Consider the following 15,597-nt stretch of genomic DNA (forward strand, 5'->3'; position numbering starts at 1 on the left):
TTGAAGACCTCCAAAAAACTTAGAACCTCCCAAGGCAGTCCATTCTATTTTTAGATAACCTTAATTGTTAGTTCTTTCTTATATTGAATATAAATTTGTTTCTTGTAGCTTTGGTTCTGATTCTGCCCACTGAAGCCCTCCTGATGAGTCTAATTTCTCTTTCATATGCCAATAATAACAAATTAAGTTCATTAATTATTTACTAAGTATCTGTTGTGTACAGGACCCAGTGCTACATATTGGAGATATAAAGATAAAAACAATTTAGGTCCTGCTTTTTAAAAATAAAATTTTGGAGACTTTTACAGTTGAAAAAACAGGAGGAAAAAAAAGAAATGGACACTAGTATTGCATGGGAGAAGTTTAGACAAAGTGAGAGATAACTCTTCAAAATTTGGGGGACAGTAGTCTTCTCTTCAAGCTAAATGTTCCCAGTATCATTCATTGATCCTCTGATGGCAATTTTGAATTCTTTCATTGTCTTCTCAGCTTAGGTGAACATTACTTTTAGACAAGCCTTTACTATTTCAAGTTGAATCACAACCCCTATTAGCCCTGCTTCTATCTTGGATTCATATTTTCTTCCCTTGGGCTAAACCTTACGTTCAAACCTATATTACTTGACTTGATTTATGTAAAATCTGGGGCTGGACTAGATCAATTGTTCTCAAAGTGTGGTCCAGAGAATCCTGGGGGTCCCTTTCATAAAATCTATACATTCAAAATTAGTTTTTATTTCTACTATGATTAACACCTATGAATAAAACCCATATAAACAAAAACTCTTTGTACTGATCTTCAATTATTTTTAATAGTATAAAGATGATGAGGACAAAAATTTGAGAACTACTGGACTAGATAACCATTAAAGTTCTTTCCAACTCTGCTATTCTGTGTTTTTTTTAATTAGCTGATATATTCCTTCCCCTCATCCCCACTTTTCTATGAAGAATTTTGAACCATAGTCAAAACATTCCTCTTCCTGTTACTTTTTTTAAAAAACAGATAACTTTTCTTTAAAACATTATTATGTTTTCCCATCACTTACATTTCCAAATATTTTCTGGTTCTCCTAATCAGAAAGCCATTCCTTTTAAAAAAGCAGAAAAAATAAAGGGGTCATCCATCTCTAGTTTTATTTAATTATGGCCAAGAACAAATTGTGATAAATTTTACTAAATTTTGAAAATTATTTGGGCATGGACTATGGGCAGCATCGGTGGTGAGCAGTTCAGCATAATTAAATATCAACAAAATCTAGTACTGTACACATTGTTCTACATCTATAATCCCCTCCTCTCTACAGAAAAGCTCAGTAGGTGTGTGTTTGGTTTTTTTTTTAATCTCTTCCAGGACCATCTTGGTCATTATTATTAGGTAACATTTGATTGTTTCTTGTTCCATACATTTATATTGTTGCCAATGTGTATAAAGTTTCCTGATTTTACTTTACCTTTCTTAGTTCATGTTCTTTCCATGATCCTATAGATTCATCATTTCTAATAGTTCAATAGTGTTATAGACATGTAATATATATATATAGACATGTAATACAACTTGTCAAGCCTTCTTCAATTTATGAACATCTAATTTTTTTTTCCCATTCTTTTTTACTAGAATCCTGCAACAAATATTTTGTAGTATGAGGGGAAAGTATGGGGAAAGTATGCCTTGTAATGAGATTTAGAATAAAGGATATTTTTGTCACTTTCTTAAGTGACAAATGGAGATATTTCTTAGTATTTCCATTATGTATATCTCATATAATATTACATATTAATAATTTGTATGTAAGGGGATGACTTACATGCATACATATGCACACATGTGTGTACATGTGTGTGTTGATAAATGTCTAATTAACTAGCTCTTTCCCAAAAATACAATATATTTTTAAGTTGAATCTTCATTAATAACATTTTCTCCAACATTTTTTTTAGTTCAGGCAATTTAAAAATAAAACAATAAATTTTGTTTTGTAGCATTTGCCAGTTCCTAAGATATAAATGCTCATCCTAAAAAACTTAACAATTGGCTCTTACTAGCCAGTACAAGCTAGTACAAGCATATCCATATTAATATAGACTAATATATTTATATATACATATATATGTGTTTGTGTATGTATGTGTATATATACACACAAATGAAATGGAGATATTCTTTACAAATTTAAGAGAGGGTTATAAAGGTTATAAAAAGGTTATAAAGGTTATAAAAGGTTAAAGCAGTTATAAAGGTAAGAACTTTTTTTTATTTGTTTGTTTTGTTTTGTTTTTCTGAGGCTGAGGTTAAGTGACTTGCCCAGGGTCACACATCTAGGGAGTGTTAAGTGTCTGAGACTAGATTAGAACTTGGGTCCCCCTCAATTCAAGGCTGGTGCTCTATCCACTGCGCCACCTAGCTGCCCCATGGTAAGAACTTCTTATTGCTGTTCACCTTGAAGTATATCCTAGCGTTTCATGGTAACTCAGTTTTTGCCAACTATGAAAGGAATATGGAAGGATGTATCTGCTAATAAAATAGCCTGAATACCACAAGTGAAAAAAAAAAGAGCAAAGAACCCATGACAATGCAATGGGTTATTTTAAAGACTTAGATGTCCTTCAAGACTCTGTTACTAGGTAACATTAAACAAGTCCCATAGTTCATTTTCCTTATATGTGGAATAGAAATAGTTGATAGTTTTTTTTTTTTTTAACATGAATTGTGAGGAAAAATTTTTTACAGGACTGATTAGATAACATGGATTAGCTTTTCTTTGAGAAAGATTATATATGCATATGAATTCTTAATTTATGCTTATTTTAATACTTCAAGGGTCTCTAATTTCATCACTATAGATCCTCCTTCCACTGTAACTGATTGCAACCCATCTTTACCCTACTAGATAATCTTAATGAAATTGCAACTAAAAAACATTCATCTTCTGAGAACCCAAATTCTAGTGATAGATCTCTTTAGTGTTAATGGACTAGATCCGGGAAAAAAGAAGTTTCAAGGACCATAAATGAAGCCTTTCCAGTTTTTCTGCCAGAGCTTGTATTTCATTGGCCTAACTTTCAATAATCAAATAGACTGAAATATAAAATTTTGTCACATTGCAAAACTGTGTGGAAATTACTTTTTTTTTAAATAAAAAAAATTGGTTTCATATATTTTTTTTAAAATCAGCTATAAATTATTAGATTTTTAATAGAGAAATTTATGCTTAAAAGATTTTAATTTGTAAAAGGTTTATAAGCTTGAATGGATATTAGATGTTTATCACTGTATATATTCTCCCTCTTTCCAGTTAGATCAGTTGAAACGCATCGATGCTTGCTCATCCTGTGCAATTCATATATGTATTCTCATAAATTTGCCACAAAAGGTCTATGTGCTTTGGGTCCTATTCATGTCTTCTTCACATTGGAAGGATATTAGTAAGTATGTAGTAGTCCCATCAGGTATATGGGTTGGAAAATCAAATATCTTTCTCTATCTAATCAATGAATTTTCCTTTTTTTTTTTTCCCAGTCATTTTTAAAATCTTTTTAATTTTCCAAATATATGCATAGGTAGTTTTCAATATTCACCCTTATAAAATCTTGAGTTCCAATTTTTTCTCCTTCCCTCAGATAGCAAGTAATCCAATATATGTTAAACAGGAGCAGTTCTTCTATACCTATTTCCACAATTATCAACTGTATTTTCTTTATTATAAATTTATTTGATGACAACTGTTATTACCATTTCCTTCTTATAATTTCTTATTCCCTTCTGCTTACATTCAGCATGCATTTCTCCACTGCTATTTAGTTGATCCTCAATTTCAAATTTTCAGATGCTACAACTTTTTACATCTTCCAGTCATATAATAATGGCTGGAGAATATTGGTATTAAAAGGACAAGCTGTTGTTTCTAGGAGAAATTTGGGATCCTTACAAGAATTGTGCAGTTTCCTAATGGCAATTTAGCCAGCTGTTCTTCCTCTTATTCAATGTGAGGCCTGATTCCAGTATATTTATAATATTTATCCAAGTGTGTGCATGTGTGTGTGTGTGTGTGTGTGTGTGTGTGTGTGTGTGTGTGTGTGTATTGTATGTGAATACAGACTGGAATTAACTCTCTTTGGTATGAGGAACTTTTGATGGGGGAACTTCTATCAATGAAGGTTGCATTGGTCTGAGCATTTTTCCTAAAGTCATGTAGAATATCAAATTCAAAAAAGAAATGAGAGCCCCCCCCAAAAAAATAAGGATCCCTAAGAGCTGCATATTGACTTAGAAAATCACATATACACACATATCTATGTATTATATCTATGTAATATCTATATCTATATATCTATATATCTATATACATATATATGTATATACATGTGCATATAATATGGGTACACAATATATTATTAATGCATCAATACAATGAAATCAAATAGGAACTACATTTAAATCTCGTCCAGCACACAATCAATATTGTAGACCATGTTTGACATTTTTTACCTAGAGCATTATAAGATTAAATTATTTACTCAAGAGTCAGACCAATAGGATGTGATAGAGATAAGACATAAAGATCTTCAAGGCTGGCTTTTCATCCAGTAAACCATATTATCTGTTATATCTACATTATGTATAAATATGTACAATATCTAATCAGTGTCTAAATCTGTTTATACCTATGATCTATCCATATATCCATTCATCTAACTATCTAGATAGATGAGTTTTACAGATTGTCCATAGTTTAGACAATAAGCATTCTCCATCTACTTGTTTTGTCAAAAATGGTTAATTATACTAAATCAATAATCTAATTTAAGAGGCTTTTGTTTATCTCTCTGTATGTGTATATATGTATGCGTGTATATTTATTTTGCCTTTCTCATTCCTTATTCTTGAACTATATAAATATGTGTATATGTTTGCACATATAAAAATACACATATATGTGTATTTGATGGACTTTTTGATGGACTCCTTGACATGTTGATTTAATTTGGAAAGTCTCCTTGAACTTTTCATAGAATATCCTTATCTTTTTATCTTTTACAAAAGATGTTGGCACAGAATTTATATTTATTTTTATGGTGTTCTTTTGACAAATAATTATTGTGAATAATTATTTGTGATTATTATCACAAATGTGATAATTTGTGAATTAAGCAAAAGTCCAATAAAATAATATTTCTTGTCGTCTTTGGTCACACAACAAAATCAATTTTGCCAGCTTCTTCATTTGCCTGTCCAAGAAGAGCTTGTGAGCAATCCTTCCATTTCCCTGAAACTTCCTTTCGTCTTCTGATTTTATTTGTAGTGCAAATGTCAAGATGGCTAGCATTTAGTTTCTCCAGTAGTATTTCCCCTTTATTAATCCTAGACAAGGACCTCACATTTAAAATATCACAGTTAAGTTATGGTTTATAGATGGTCTAAAAGCTACATGAATCTTAACATTCTTTCTTCTCTTTTCTGCCCCTGTTCTCTACAGAAGTAGAAGAGGGCCTCTCGTTATTTTAGAACTATTTTGTATTTATCTTATTTCATTAGGGTGAAGTGACAAAATAATGATTCATTAGAGAGTAAGCCTCCAAGTAAGGAGCTCTCCATACTTATTTTGTCTTGAAACACAGATATAGTCTTACATATGGTTTATACTGAGTAGTTTATGATCAAATGTAAAGACAATAATAACTATTACTAACAAAGTGCTTTATATATTATCTCATGTGATCTTTACAGCTATATATGAAACAGGTACTAGAAGTATTCATCATTTTATTAAATAGAATTTTAAGACTCAGAGAAGTTATGAGTTATTCAGCATGAATAGTATGCTAGATCTGGGTTCAGGGAAACATGCATTCAAATCCAACCTCAGATACTAGCTGTGTGAGCCTAGATCACTTGATCTCTGTTTTTCACATCTGTAAAATGTGGATAGTAAGACATCCACCTCACAAGATTATTGTGAGGATAAAAGGAGATAATATTTGTGAAGTGTTATACAAATCTTAAAGGGCAATTATTATTATCAACAATAGTAATAGCAGTAATAAGAAAAATCACACCACTAGTGTCATTCAAATTGAGATCATCTGATGGCAAACCCTGATTTTTTTCCATTCTACTCCATGATTGTTAGTTTGAAAATATGTTGGGACTCAAGTTTACCAAGATGTTTCAGGTCAGGGATAAATAATCTTCTTTATGAGTTTTTGGTTTCTTTGAGGTTTTGACTTACTAATTAAATAAAATGGAAATTGATGGATCTGAAATGATAAAGATGCTTATGATGGGAGGAAAGGGAGGGATTTTTAAAAGGCAGAAATGAAAGTTGTTGGAAGATTGAGCTCAAGAAAAATTAGTGTTGTCAGAGTATGTATAGGATGTATCACTTCATTGATATCCTGGGGTTAAAAAAAAAAAAAAAAGGCAGTGCCTGTAAGGTTTCAGTGATTCCATAACTTGACATTTATTTGGCCTCTCTTATTGTATTCTGGATAGTTTTGAGACTAACTGGATGAATTACAATTTGTTTCAATGTAGGGAAACTGACATCAACTTGCATTGCTCAGTTTATGTTAGAAATGTTTTTTGGTTATTGTTTAGGTCTTGGAGTTCCTATATTTCTCAACTGATGATGGAAGAAAAAGAAATGTAGTATATGAAAGTGTGCATGTATATCTATATACATTTATTTCTGAATTATATGTATATATATACATATATACATATACATATATATATTCAACACTGTATGTCAAACCTCCTGTTTATTTAGCTGCATACATAATACATAAGAGAAACCAAACTTATTTGGTGGTTGCTCATTTACCATATTCTCCGAAAAGGTGAGAAAATTATTTAGTCTTAAGAGGAACCACTCTTAATTTAAAGCTCTGTAGGTGAATAATGAAATGGAATAGAAAGATGGCAGCTGTTCACAGTACAGTCCCCAAGGATATGTGACTTGAAATGCTTATAGGACAATCTGGGGGTCCACATATGCAATCTAGATATTGTTAGTAAGATACCTTTGGACAATTATGATCAATAATCAAAGGATCATAAGTGGAGTTAGAAGCTGATTTCATAGTCCAACTCCACCATTCAGTCAAATCATGAGACCTTGGATAAATCGGGATCTTCCTCTAAGTTCCCTTCTGACCTTCTGTCTCTGTCTCTTTGTCTCTGTCTCTGCTTCTCTCTGTCTGTCTCTCTCTCACCCTTTAGATCTTTAGAAATCTTTATGGTCATGTCAGCTAACTCCTTCATTTTGATGAGGAAGCCGAGTCTGAAAATGGCAGAATGGCAAGAGTTCCACACTTGGAATTTCAAATTCCACCTCTTAGACATACGAGTATATTGGAGAAGTCATTTGATCTCTCCATCCTTCAGTTTTGTCATTTGTAAAATGGAGACAATACGTGTACTATCTACCTTGATCATTGTTTCATGAAGAAAACGTTTTATGATTCTTAAAAGTATTGTATTGATATGAGTTATTATTAATAATAATGAAGTTATCTAAGAGTTGGGATTTGGATGTAGAATCTTAGCTTCTAAATCCAGTTCTTTCTCTAGACAGTAAAGTGGCTCTCTAGATAGAGCACTGAATTGGAAATCAAGATGCTGAGTTTGAATCCAGACTCAAAGAATTACTATTGCATGACCCTGAACAAGGTATTTAGTTTCTTCCTGCCTCAATTTTCTCAACTATAAAATGAAGATAATAAGGATTATTATAAGGATCAAATGAAGAGATTTGTAATTTTGCACCATGCCTGCCATATAGTAGGTACTTATTGTTTTTCTTCCTCTCTATGATCTTTGTAGACAACAATAATAACTGTAGGAGATAACAAAAAACATGAGGACAAAATTAAAAGACAAAAAAAAATAGAAGAAAATGTAAAGGTATCTATGAACAAAATCAGTTGGCCTGAAAAACACTTCAGAATCAAGAAGAGCTGAAAAAAATCCAAAAAACTTGGAAATTCATACATGAACTGATGTTGAGTTAAATGAAGAGAACCAGGAGAACATTGTAAACAGTAACAACATTGTATGATAATCAGTTATAATAGACTTACTCTTCTCAGCAATACAATGATCCAAGTTAATTCTAATAGACTTGGGATAAAAAAATCTACAGTCAGCGAAAGAACTGCAGTAATAGAATGCAGATAAAAGTATACTATTTTCACTTTTTTGTTCTTTTTTTCTTTCTCATGGATTTTCCCTTTAGTTTTTATTTTTCCTTCACAACATGACTAATATGGACATTTTGCTCTCTTGAGGAGGAGGGGGGGGCAAAGAAAAAGAAAGAAGAAAAATTTTGGAACTCAAAATCTTACAAAAATGAATGTTGAAAACTATCTTTACATTTAATTGGGAAAAATAAAATACTATAAAAGGGGGGGGGGAACCTGAGTTCAAATCCCACTCAGGTCAATTTTTGGTTATGTAGCTCTAAACAAGTCACTTAATCTCTATTAGCCTCATTTTCTTTGACTGTAAAATGGAAATAATCTACCGCCTAGAGAAGGGTCAAATGAGATGATATTTTATAGTGTTTATTAAACACATAATAAGTGCTTAATGAATGCCTGTTTCCTTCTTTCCTCCATTACGCAATACCACTTTAATCTATCTCAATGTACATTCTTAATTCCTGGGCTGTGATCCTCCCAACTGTCTCTGAATTTTGCATCAATTCCACAGTCTCATTTTGCCCTGTTTCGTGCTCCTTTTTTTTCCTTAATAGCTTTGGAATAACTCTTGGCACTAACCCCTCACAAATAATTTCATTGGAAGCTTCCATATCCAATAGAAAGTGCCAAGGCCACCTGGACTGACAGTTCTGAGATTTTATACCCACAGCTTGGGATTCAATGTAGTCTGGGTTTCTTTAGGCACCACCAAGAAAAAAAAAAAAAAAAACAAAACCCAAAATGAAACACTCTTGCTATCCTCTTAATCCTTTAATGATTGAGTTAGAGATGAATTACTCTTTGTAAGATTTAATTTCATCTTTCTGTGTGTGTAATAGGCCAAAGTGTATAGGCATTATTACATTTCAAAGACTTGCTGTGATTTATTTTTTTTTTTTTTTTTTTTTTTTTTTTTTTTTTTTTAGTTTTAGCAAGCCTAGTTTGATCAAGAATTACAGGTGTATTGTACCGAGAGCTTCTAAATGGAAAAATGCAGGCAAGGGAATTTCTTTTGGGCAAGGAAAGAAAAGATCACTAAAATGTTTCTAGGTAGTGCAACTTGGAAATGGGGCTGGCATAAGACTGGCAGACAGTTATGATTCCGGTAAAAATTGGTGGCTTTCTTAAGATTGAAATATGCAGTGCAGAGATTTTTACCCTGTAATATCAATCTACAATAAAACAGCGATTCTTCCCTTTTTTGTGTCACAAACTTCTTTGCCAATCTGTTGAATTCTTCTCAGTATAATGTTTATAAATCTATAAAAGAACACATTTAGGATTACAAAGGAAGCCAGTAATATTGAAATATATGTGTTAAATCTTAAAAAAAAAATTTGGATCTTAGGTTAAGAACTTCCAGCTTAAACATACATTTTACAGATAATTAAGCATAGAACCAAAGCAATTAAATAATTGGCCTTAGGTAAAAGAGATCTTGGAGCCAGGATTTGAATCCAGGTCTTCTGACAATGTATTTCATCTTCTACCACACCTAAGTACTAAGTTGGACCTGGTTATGTCTGTGGTAATGATAATGCTATTGTATGACATTTTAAGGAAGATATAATGTATAGAAACCACCACATATTGCCTCTTATTTGTTATAGCTTGGGTTGCTCATGGTCTTTAACTTTCACCAAAACATGGATTGTGTCTTATTAAAAGACTTTGCCACCTCTGGTGATGAGCACACAGTAGGTGGCTAATGGACATTTGTTGGATCATTGAGTTCCAGTTGATTAGAATTACATGCTAAGGAGGTTTGGCTTTATACCCTGAACAAACAGATTAACAAAGGGGTCAAAAAACCAGAAACCACAAGTTCTACTTTTACCAGTCATCTCAAAAAAACAAAAACATAAAAACCCAGCAGTCATTGGCCCCTGGAATGGTTGTCCAAGTTGGGTGATATGGATAGCTCAGAAGGCATGTGTTTTCACTACTGGAATAACATTAAAATGCATGTGCCTCAATGAAGGCAACAAACAGTTTCCTCCTTAAAGAATGCCCACATTAATATGCTTTTCTTGGTCTATAAAGGCAATTTAACATAAGCAGGGAATATTTTTAAAAGGGGAGAGCATTGGGCAGGAGCCCTTCCCCCCAACACATGGTATCCTTCCAGCCATGTAAGGGTTCCTGCCCACCCAGCGGCCACCTCTGGCCCTGGCGTCTTTCTAACTGAGCTTTACTTCCAAATTTCTACAATAAACCTTTTATTTATCAAAAAAAAAAAAAAAAAGGGGAGAGCATTATACTAAGCCTTATATACATTTTTGCCTCCTACTTTGTGACCAAGAGACTGCATTTCTGACCAAGAATTATTAGAAATTAGAATTTCTTCTTTCTTCCTCCTTCCTTCCCTTTCTTCTTCCCTCCTCTCTTTCTTTCTTCCTTCTTTTCCTTCCTTTCTTTTCTCCCTTCTCCTTCTTTCCTTCTCCTTCCTTCCTTCTTTTGTGCTTTCTTCCTTATTTCCTTGCTTCCTTGCTTGCTTCCTCTCTCCCTCCCTTTCTTCCTTCTTTATTTTGTCCTTCCTTCTTTCCTTCCTTCTTTCCTTTATTTTCTTTCTTTTTTCTTCCTCTCTTCCCTACCTCCTTCCTTCCCTCTCTTTCTCTTTCTCTCTCTCTCTCTTTCTCTCTCTCTCTTCTCTCTCTCTCTCTCTCTTTTTTCATACCCATCTTGTGAGTAAACTTCCATCATCTTTACTTTAGTCACTATGCTCTAATGAATTAAAATAGACATAGACATAAGAGTCCTAGAAAGTTCAAAAGGGATTCAGATAGGATGGTTTGATTTTTATCATGAATGAAAATAATAGAAAATGAATGAAAATAACAGAAAGTACCCAGTTAACATGTTAGACTAACTTATAAGATATACCCTAACATTCAGTTATTAGTCTCAACTTATTAATAACTCACTCTAATCCCCATCTCTTCTCTGTGGTTACAGAGTTGTGTTCATATAAGTGCACCAACATGAGGAATCACAGTTGTCAAAGCGAGAGAGGACTTGAGTTGAGGAAATTGGCTTCCAGAGAGGATAAAGTGTGACCTTAGCCAAAATCATATCAGAATTAAGTAGGAGAGCCATATTTGAACCTGAACTCCCTCCAGATTACCTCTGCTCATGAGTCACAGGAAATTCTATACTCTTTCTTCCTTCCTCTCATCACACATGTGCTTTTAAAATATTAGCACCTTAAAATGCCTTTCTTACAACAATCAGTGAGTTACTATGAAAGGGATAGCAGCTCTGAGTTCACAATTCTTGAATTCAATCTTGTCTTTGATGCTTACTACCTGTGAGACCCTAGTTAAGCCATATAGATTTTTGAGCATCATCATTAAAATGAGGAAATTGGACTTTAAGATCTTTCAGGACTCTTTCAGCTTTAGATACATGATATTCTTTGGATGCAAATATTATTATTACCATTTTACAGATCAATAAATGGAGGCTCATAAAGATTGAGATATTTGTTCAAACTCACATAGCTATAAAATAAAATATTGATAAATAATATTTACGTAGTACTTAAAAGTTTGAAAAACTATTGACATGATTGATGTTTAGAATAGCTCTATACTGTAGGTATATTATCAAATAGGTAATCAGTTGGCATTTATTTAGTAGTGACTGTCACTGTGTCAGTCACTGTGGATACAAAACCAAAAATGAAACAGTCTTTTTTCCTCCTCAGGAATGCAAAATTACAAAAAAAAAAAAAAAAAAAAAAAAAAAAGAGAGAAAGGGAAAAAATAATTTTTTTTAATATATGTGAAATGAGGCATAAGGAGGTTAGGAAACTTGTTTATAATCAACTAGTGTCAGAAATGGAGTTCCTACTTCCATGTCTAATATTCGTTGGACTGTAATGTAGACACAATCTTCCTAGTTCTGACCTTTTCTTAAAAAAAACAAAACTTTTTATTTGGTAGATCAGGTAGAAAAAAGGTTTTAGTGTCAGAAATTTGGTTATATGGGAAACAAGAGAAAGGTATGGACATCTTCAAGCAAAAGCAACTCCATTATTTTCATGGGGCTTTTTCAGGATAGATTAAATTAAATGGAGTCTTCCAAATCAAAAATTCTTTTTGTGTGTGTGGTTAGAATAATTTAGTTCGGATAAGAAAACATAAGAAGGAATGATTAGAGGCGAAGGAATGATTAGAGGCAAAGGAATAGACAACCAGTCGATAACCTCTTAGATTTTTTTTCCATCTTTTTGACTTGACAAGATAGAGTCTTATAAAAACCCTTGTTTTTCAGGACTTTTTGAGATCTCCAAGTCTTTTCCAGCTGTGTTATCTATAGAGGAAGTACAAACTCAAATCAGGGATCGTCCAGGATTGGTTATACCTCAAAGTATCATCCTCAAGTCTGTGTGGCTAGGTTGGGCAGGTGGGAGTATATTTGGGGGGGGGGGGGGAGGGAGTGCGTATGTTTCTGTGTGAATGTGTGTGTGTGTGCACGCTTGAATGCAAGTGAGTGTTTTAGAATCCAGACCAGCTTGTCCCTTGCATATGGGACTTCAGCTTAGTATCTTTGAAACAAATAGGAAAGAATGTGTTATTTTGTACAGAAATACATCAAAGGTAATTTCTGGCAACAGTCAAAATGTCTCTCAAGGAAGGAGAATGTATTTTGAGGTATTCATGACCTGTTTAGAGAACTAGTGTTAAAAACACATTCAAGAAGAAAAAACGTGAGATAAAAGATAAAGGAAAAGTAGGCAAAGTGAAGGTTCTGGCTCAACCATTTACAACAAGCTTGGGAATAAAGGGAAAATATATTGTGTCTATTTCCCAGATCACCTCTGTCAAGATTGTCTAACTTTTCAGGTTGAAACTTTTCTTCCTTTAATTCTAAATAATGAACCCACCTCCTGCTTTACTTTGAAAGGAAAGAGTGAACATAATTTACACAACCAAAACATTTTTTCCCTTACGGACAGAGTTAGACATTTCAGGAAGGTTTAAAGTTACGTAACTTTTCTCTGACTATTGAGTTTCATAAACAGAGTATCATTGTTTGATAGGGACATAGCTGTGGTTTTGAGTATCCCTGCTTGAGACTATCCTTGTTCAAGCACTGTGGTTAACAGGACTTTTTTTTTGGGGGGGTGGCACTGATATTTCAATGCTGCAGTGAGGGATGGAATCAACAGTATTTTCAGTCGATTTTTTTCTTCTGTTAAAAAGAAATATCAAAGGAAATGGGTGGAAAAGCTTTCTATTCGGCTGCAATGTTCCATTCTGAACATACAAGTCAAAAAGGAAACATTTAAAATTCTCTTTGTAGAATTTCTTAGGTTATTACACATTACTGAATAGTCTAGTATCCTACTTTTTTATATTGCTACCCAACAGGCTATGGAATAAGAATAGTGGAAACAATTCACGTTTGTATAGTCTTTTAAAGTATATGGAGCTTTTTCCTCATAATGACCCTGTGAATTAGTCAGTAAATATATTTTTATCCTATTTGACAGACAAGGAAACTGAGGTTCAAAAAGATAAATGACTTGCCTAGAGCCACATAGATCCAAGGATTGTAGCTGAGATTTGAACTCTGGTATCCTGACTTTAAGTTCAGTATTCCTTCCATGAGATAATGTTAGTAACATCAATATTTCTTATTCTCTGGTGATTCTCTGGGTAAATTAATGTTTGCCAAGTAGTGAAAAATAATCACAGGATCATGAATTTCAATTTAGAAGAGCATTTAGAAGTCATCTGGTACAAGCTTCTTACTTTTTATAGGTGGGAAACTTGGTACCAGAATTTCTATGACTTGTCCATGGTTCCTTTCCTAAATAGAGGCATATCTGAGAATGAAACCCAGGTTCTGCATTCAATCCATCACTCTTTCCATTTAATTTTTGATTTTCAGGTGTTATCTTTTTCCAGTGTTTACTTTATTAATAAACAGAACTCTTTTCCTATAATGCTCTATATGTTTTAGAATGTGTAAGAAGTATTATCAAATAGCTTATTAGATACTAGCCAGAAGTTTTAAAAATCTGATAGATATAGCTAGTGATTAGCTAATTCTGAGTCACTTATTTTTTTTACATTAAATATTAAAAGGACAAATCAATTATCCCAAAAAATCTCCACGAACTTAAATAGAACAATATGAAAAAAACTGAATACCCCCCCCATCAATACCAAGTATAGGTCATTATGTGCTTAATCCTGATCCTACCACTAACTAGCTGTGTGATCAGTCGAAAGTTACTTCCCCTTTCTGTCCTCTGTAAAATGAGTGGGTTGGAATAGATGACCTCAAAGGTCCAGATCTAATGTTCCATGATTAGCACAAGCACTGTGTTCTCAACTGAAAACTGTCTGTCTACTTCTAACTATACTGCCTTTCTTTCTTTTTGTGTTTATTCATGGGAAATTTTTGTTTATTAGTTCAATTTCTTTTGAATAAGGACAAGGGACTGCCCAGAGATGTATCATTTTTCTCCCTGCAAGCCTGGGTCTCATTCCTGAAGGTAGGTGGGTTTGTTTGTGGGCTGCCTCTCTGAAGCACTCTCCATTTACTGTTACTCTGTGAACTTTTGAGAAGATTCCTTAGTGATCGGCTTACACGCTTTCAAACTGGCACGCCTGTAATCTGGTAAAATGTGTCAGCCCTATGGAGAAATAAGCCTTCCAGAAGAGTTTCCTCATTGTTGAGGTAATTGTCTCCTCTTTGACAGGCACATTCATCAGTGGCTTAATGGTCAATCAAAAGTTGGCAGGCAGAGTGTTTTCATTCTTTCCTATCCACTACATTAGGCATACTTAATCAAAATGTCTCTGGGTAATGGCTGTGAAGGGTTCATGACTGACTGATCCGTTGTCTGTGCTGATAGAAAATTAACAGCTCAGTGCTGGAAAGATGTGAGCCCACAGATAAACAAATTGTACATTAATATTTCATCTTGGGGACCTGGGATGTGCTATCCGTGGCAAAATATTTCCTGGCTACACAAGCATTTCTTTTTTTCGATAAGCCATGCACATTCATACTGCATATACTGTATATGTCCTGTCCATAAAATCCCCTGAGCATATAGAAGTTCACGAGCAGTTTTTATTTGCTACTTTCTTTGATACTTTGATGAATCATTGATCTCATCAATACAGGTACTCCCTCCACCACTGCAAATCACAACCTATCCATCATTTCTCACCCTGGGCAATTTTTGTCCACAGCATTTAAGAAATTCTCCCACAGAGGGTCTATCCAATTCAGTTTAATACAGAAAACTAGTGCACAGGGGCCTTTGTCTTTTCATAATTTGTAGGTACCAGAGTAAACTCAGGTTCTCCATCTGTTATTGTAGATAAATATAAAGCCTACTTTTTTTTTAATGGTCATTCATGATTTTCTTTAT

The 15,597-nt window shown here is 33.4% G+C and overlaps 1 protein-coding gene across 2 annotated transcripts in view; it reads left to right on the plus strand.

Moving 5' to 3' along the window:
• TSHZ2 (teashirt zinc finger homeobox 2) overlaps positions 1-15,597 on the plus strand; it is a 272,998-nt gene that overhangs the window by 19,340 nt on the left and 238,061 nt on the right. Inside the window, exon 1 of one of the 2 annotated variants that reach the window (XM_074288624.1) lies at positions 12,673-14,709. The exons of the other annotated variant lie outside the window; for it this stretch is intronic. The gene's annotated coding sequence lies outside the window, so the exon portion shown is untranslated. Of the gene's footprint in view, positions 1-12,672; positions 14,710-15,597 lie in introns of those variants that run through there. 2 annotated transcript variants of the gene reach the window in all.

Source organism: Sminthopsis crassicaudata, chromosome 2 (assembly GCF_048593235.1).
Source record: "Sminthopsis crassicaudata isolate SCR6 chromosome 2, ASM4859323v1, whole genome shotgun sequence".
NCBI classification, from domain to species: domain Eukaryota; kingdom Metazoa; phylum Chordata; class Mammalia; order Dasyuromorphia; family Dasyuridae; genus Sminthopsis; species Sminthopsis crassicaudata.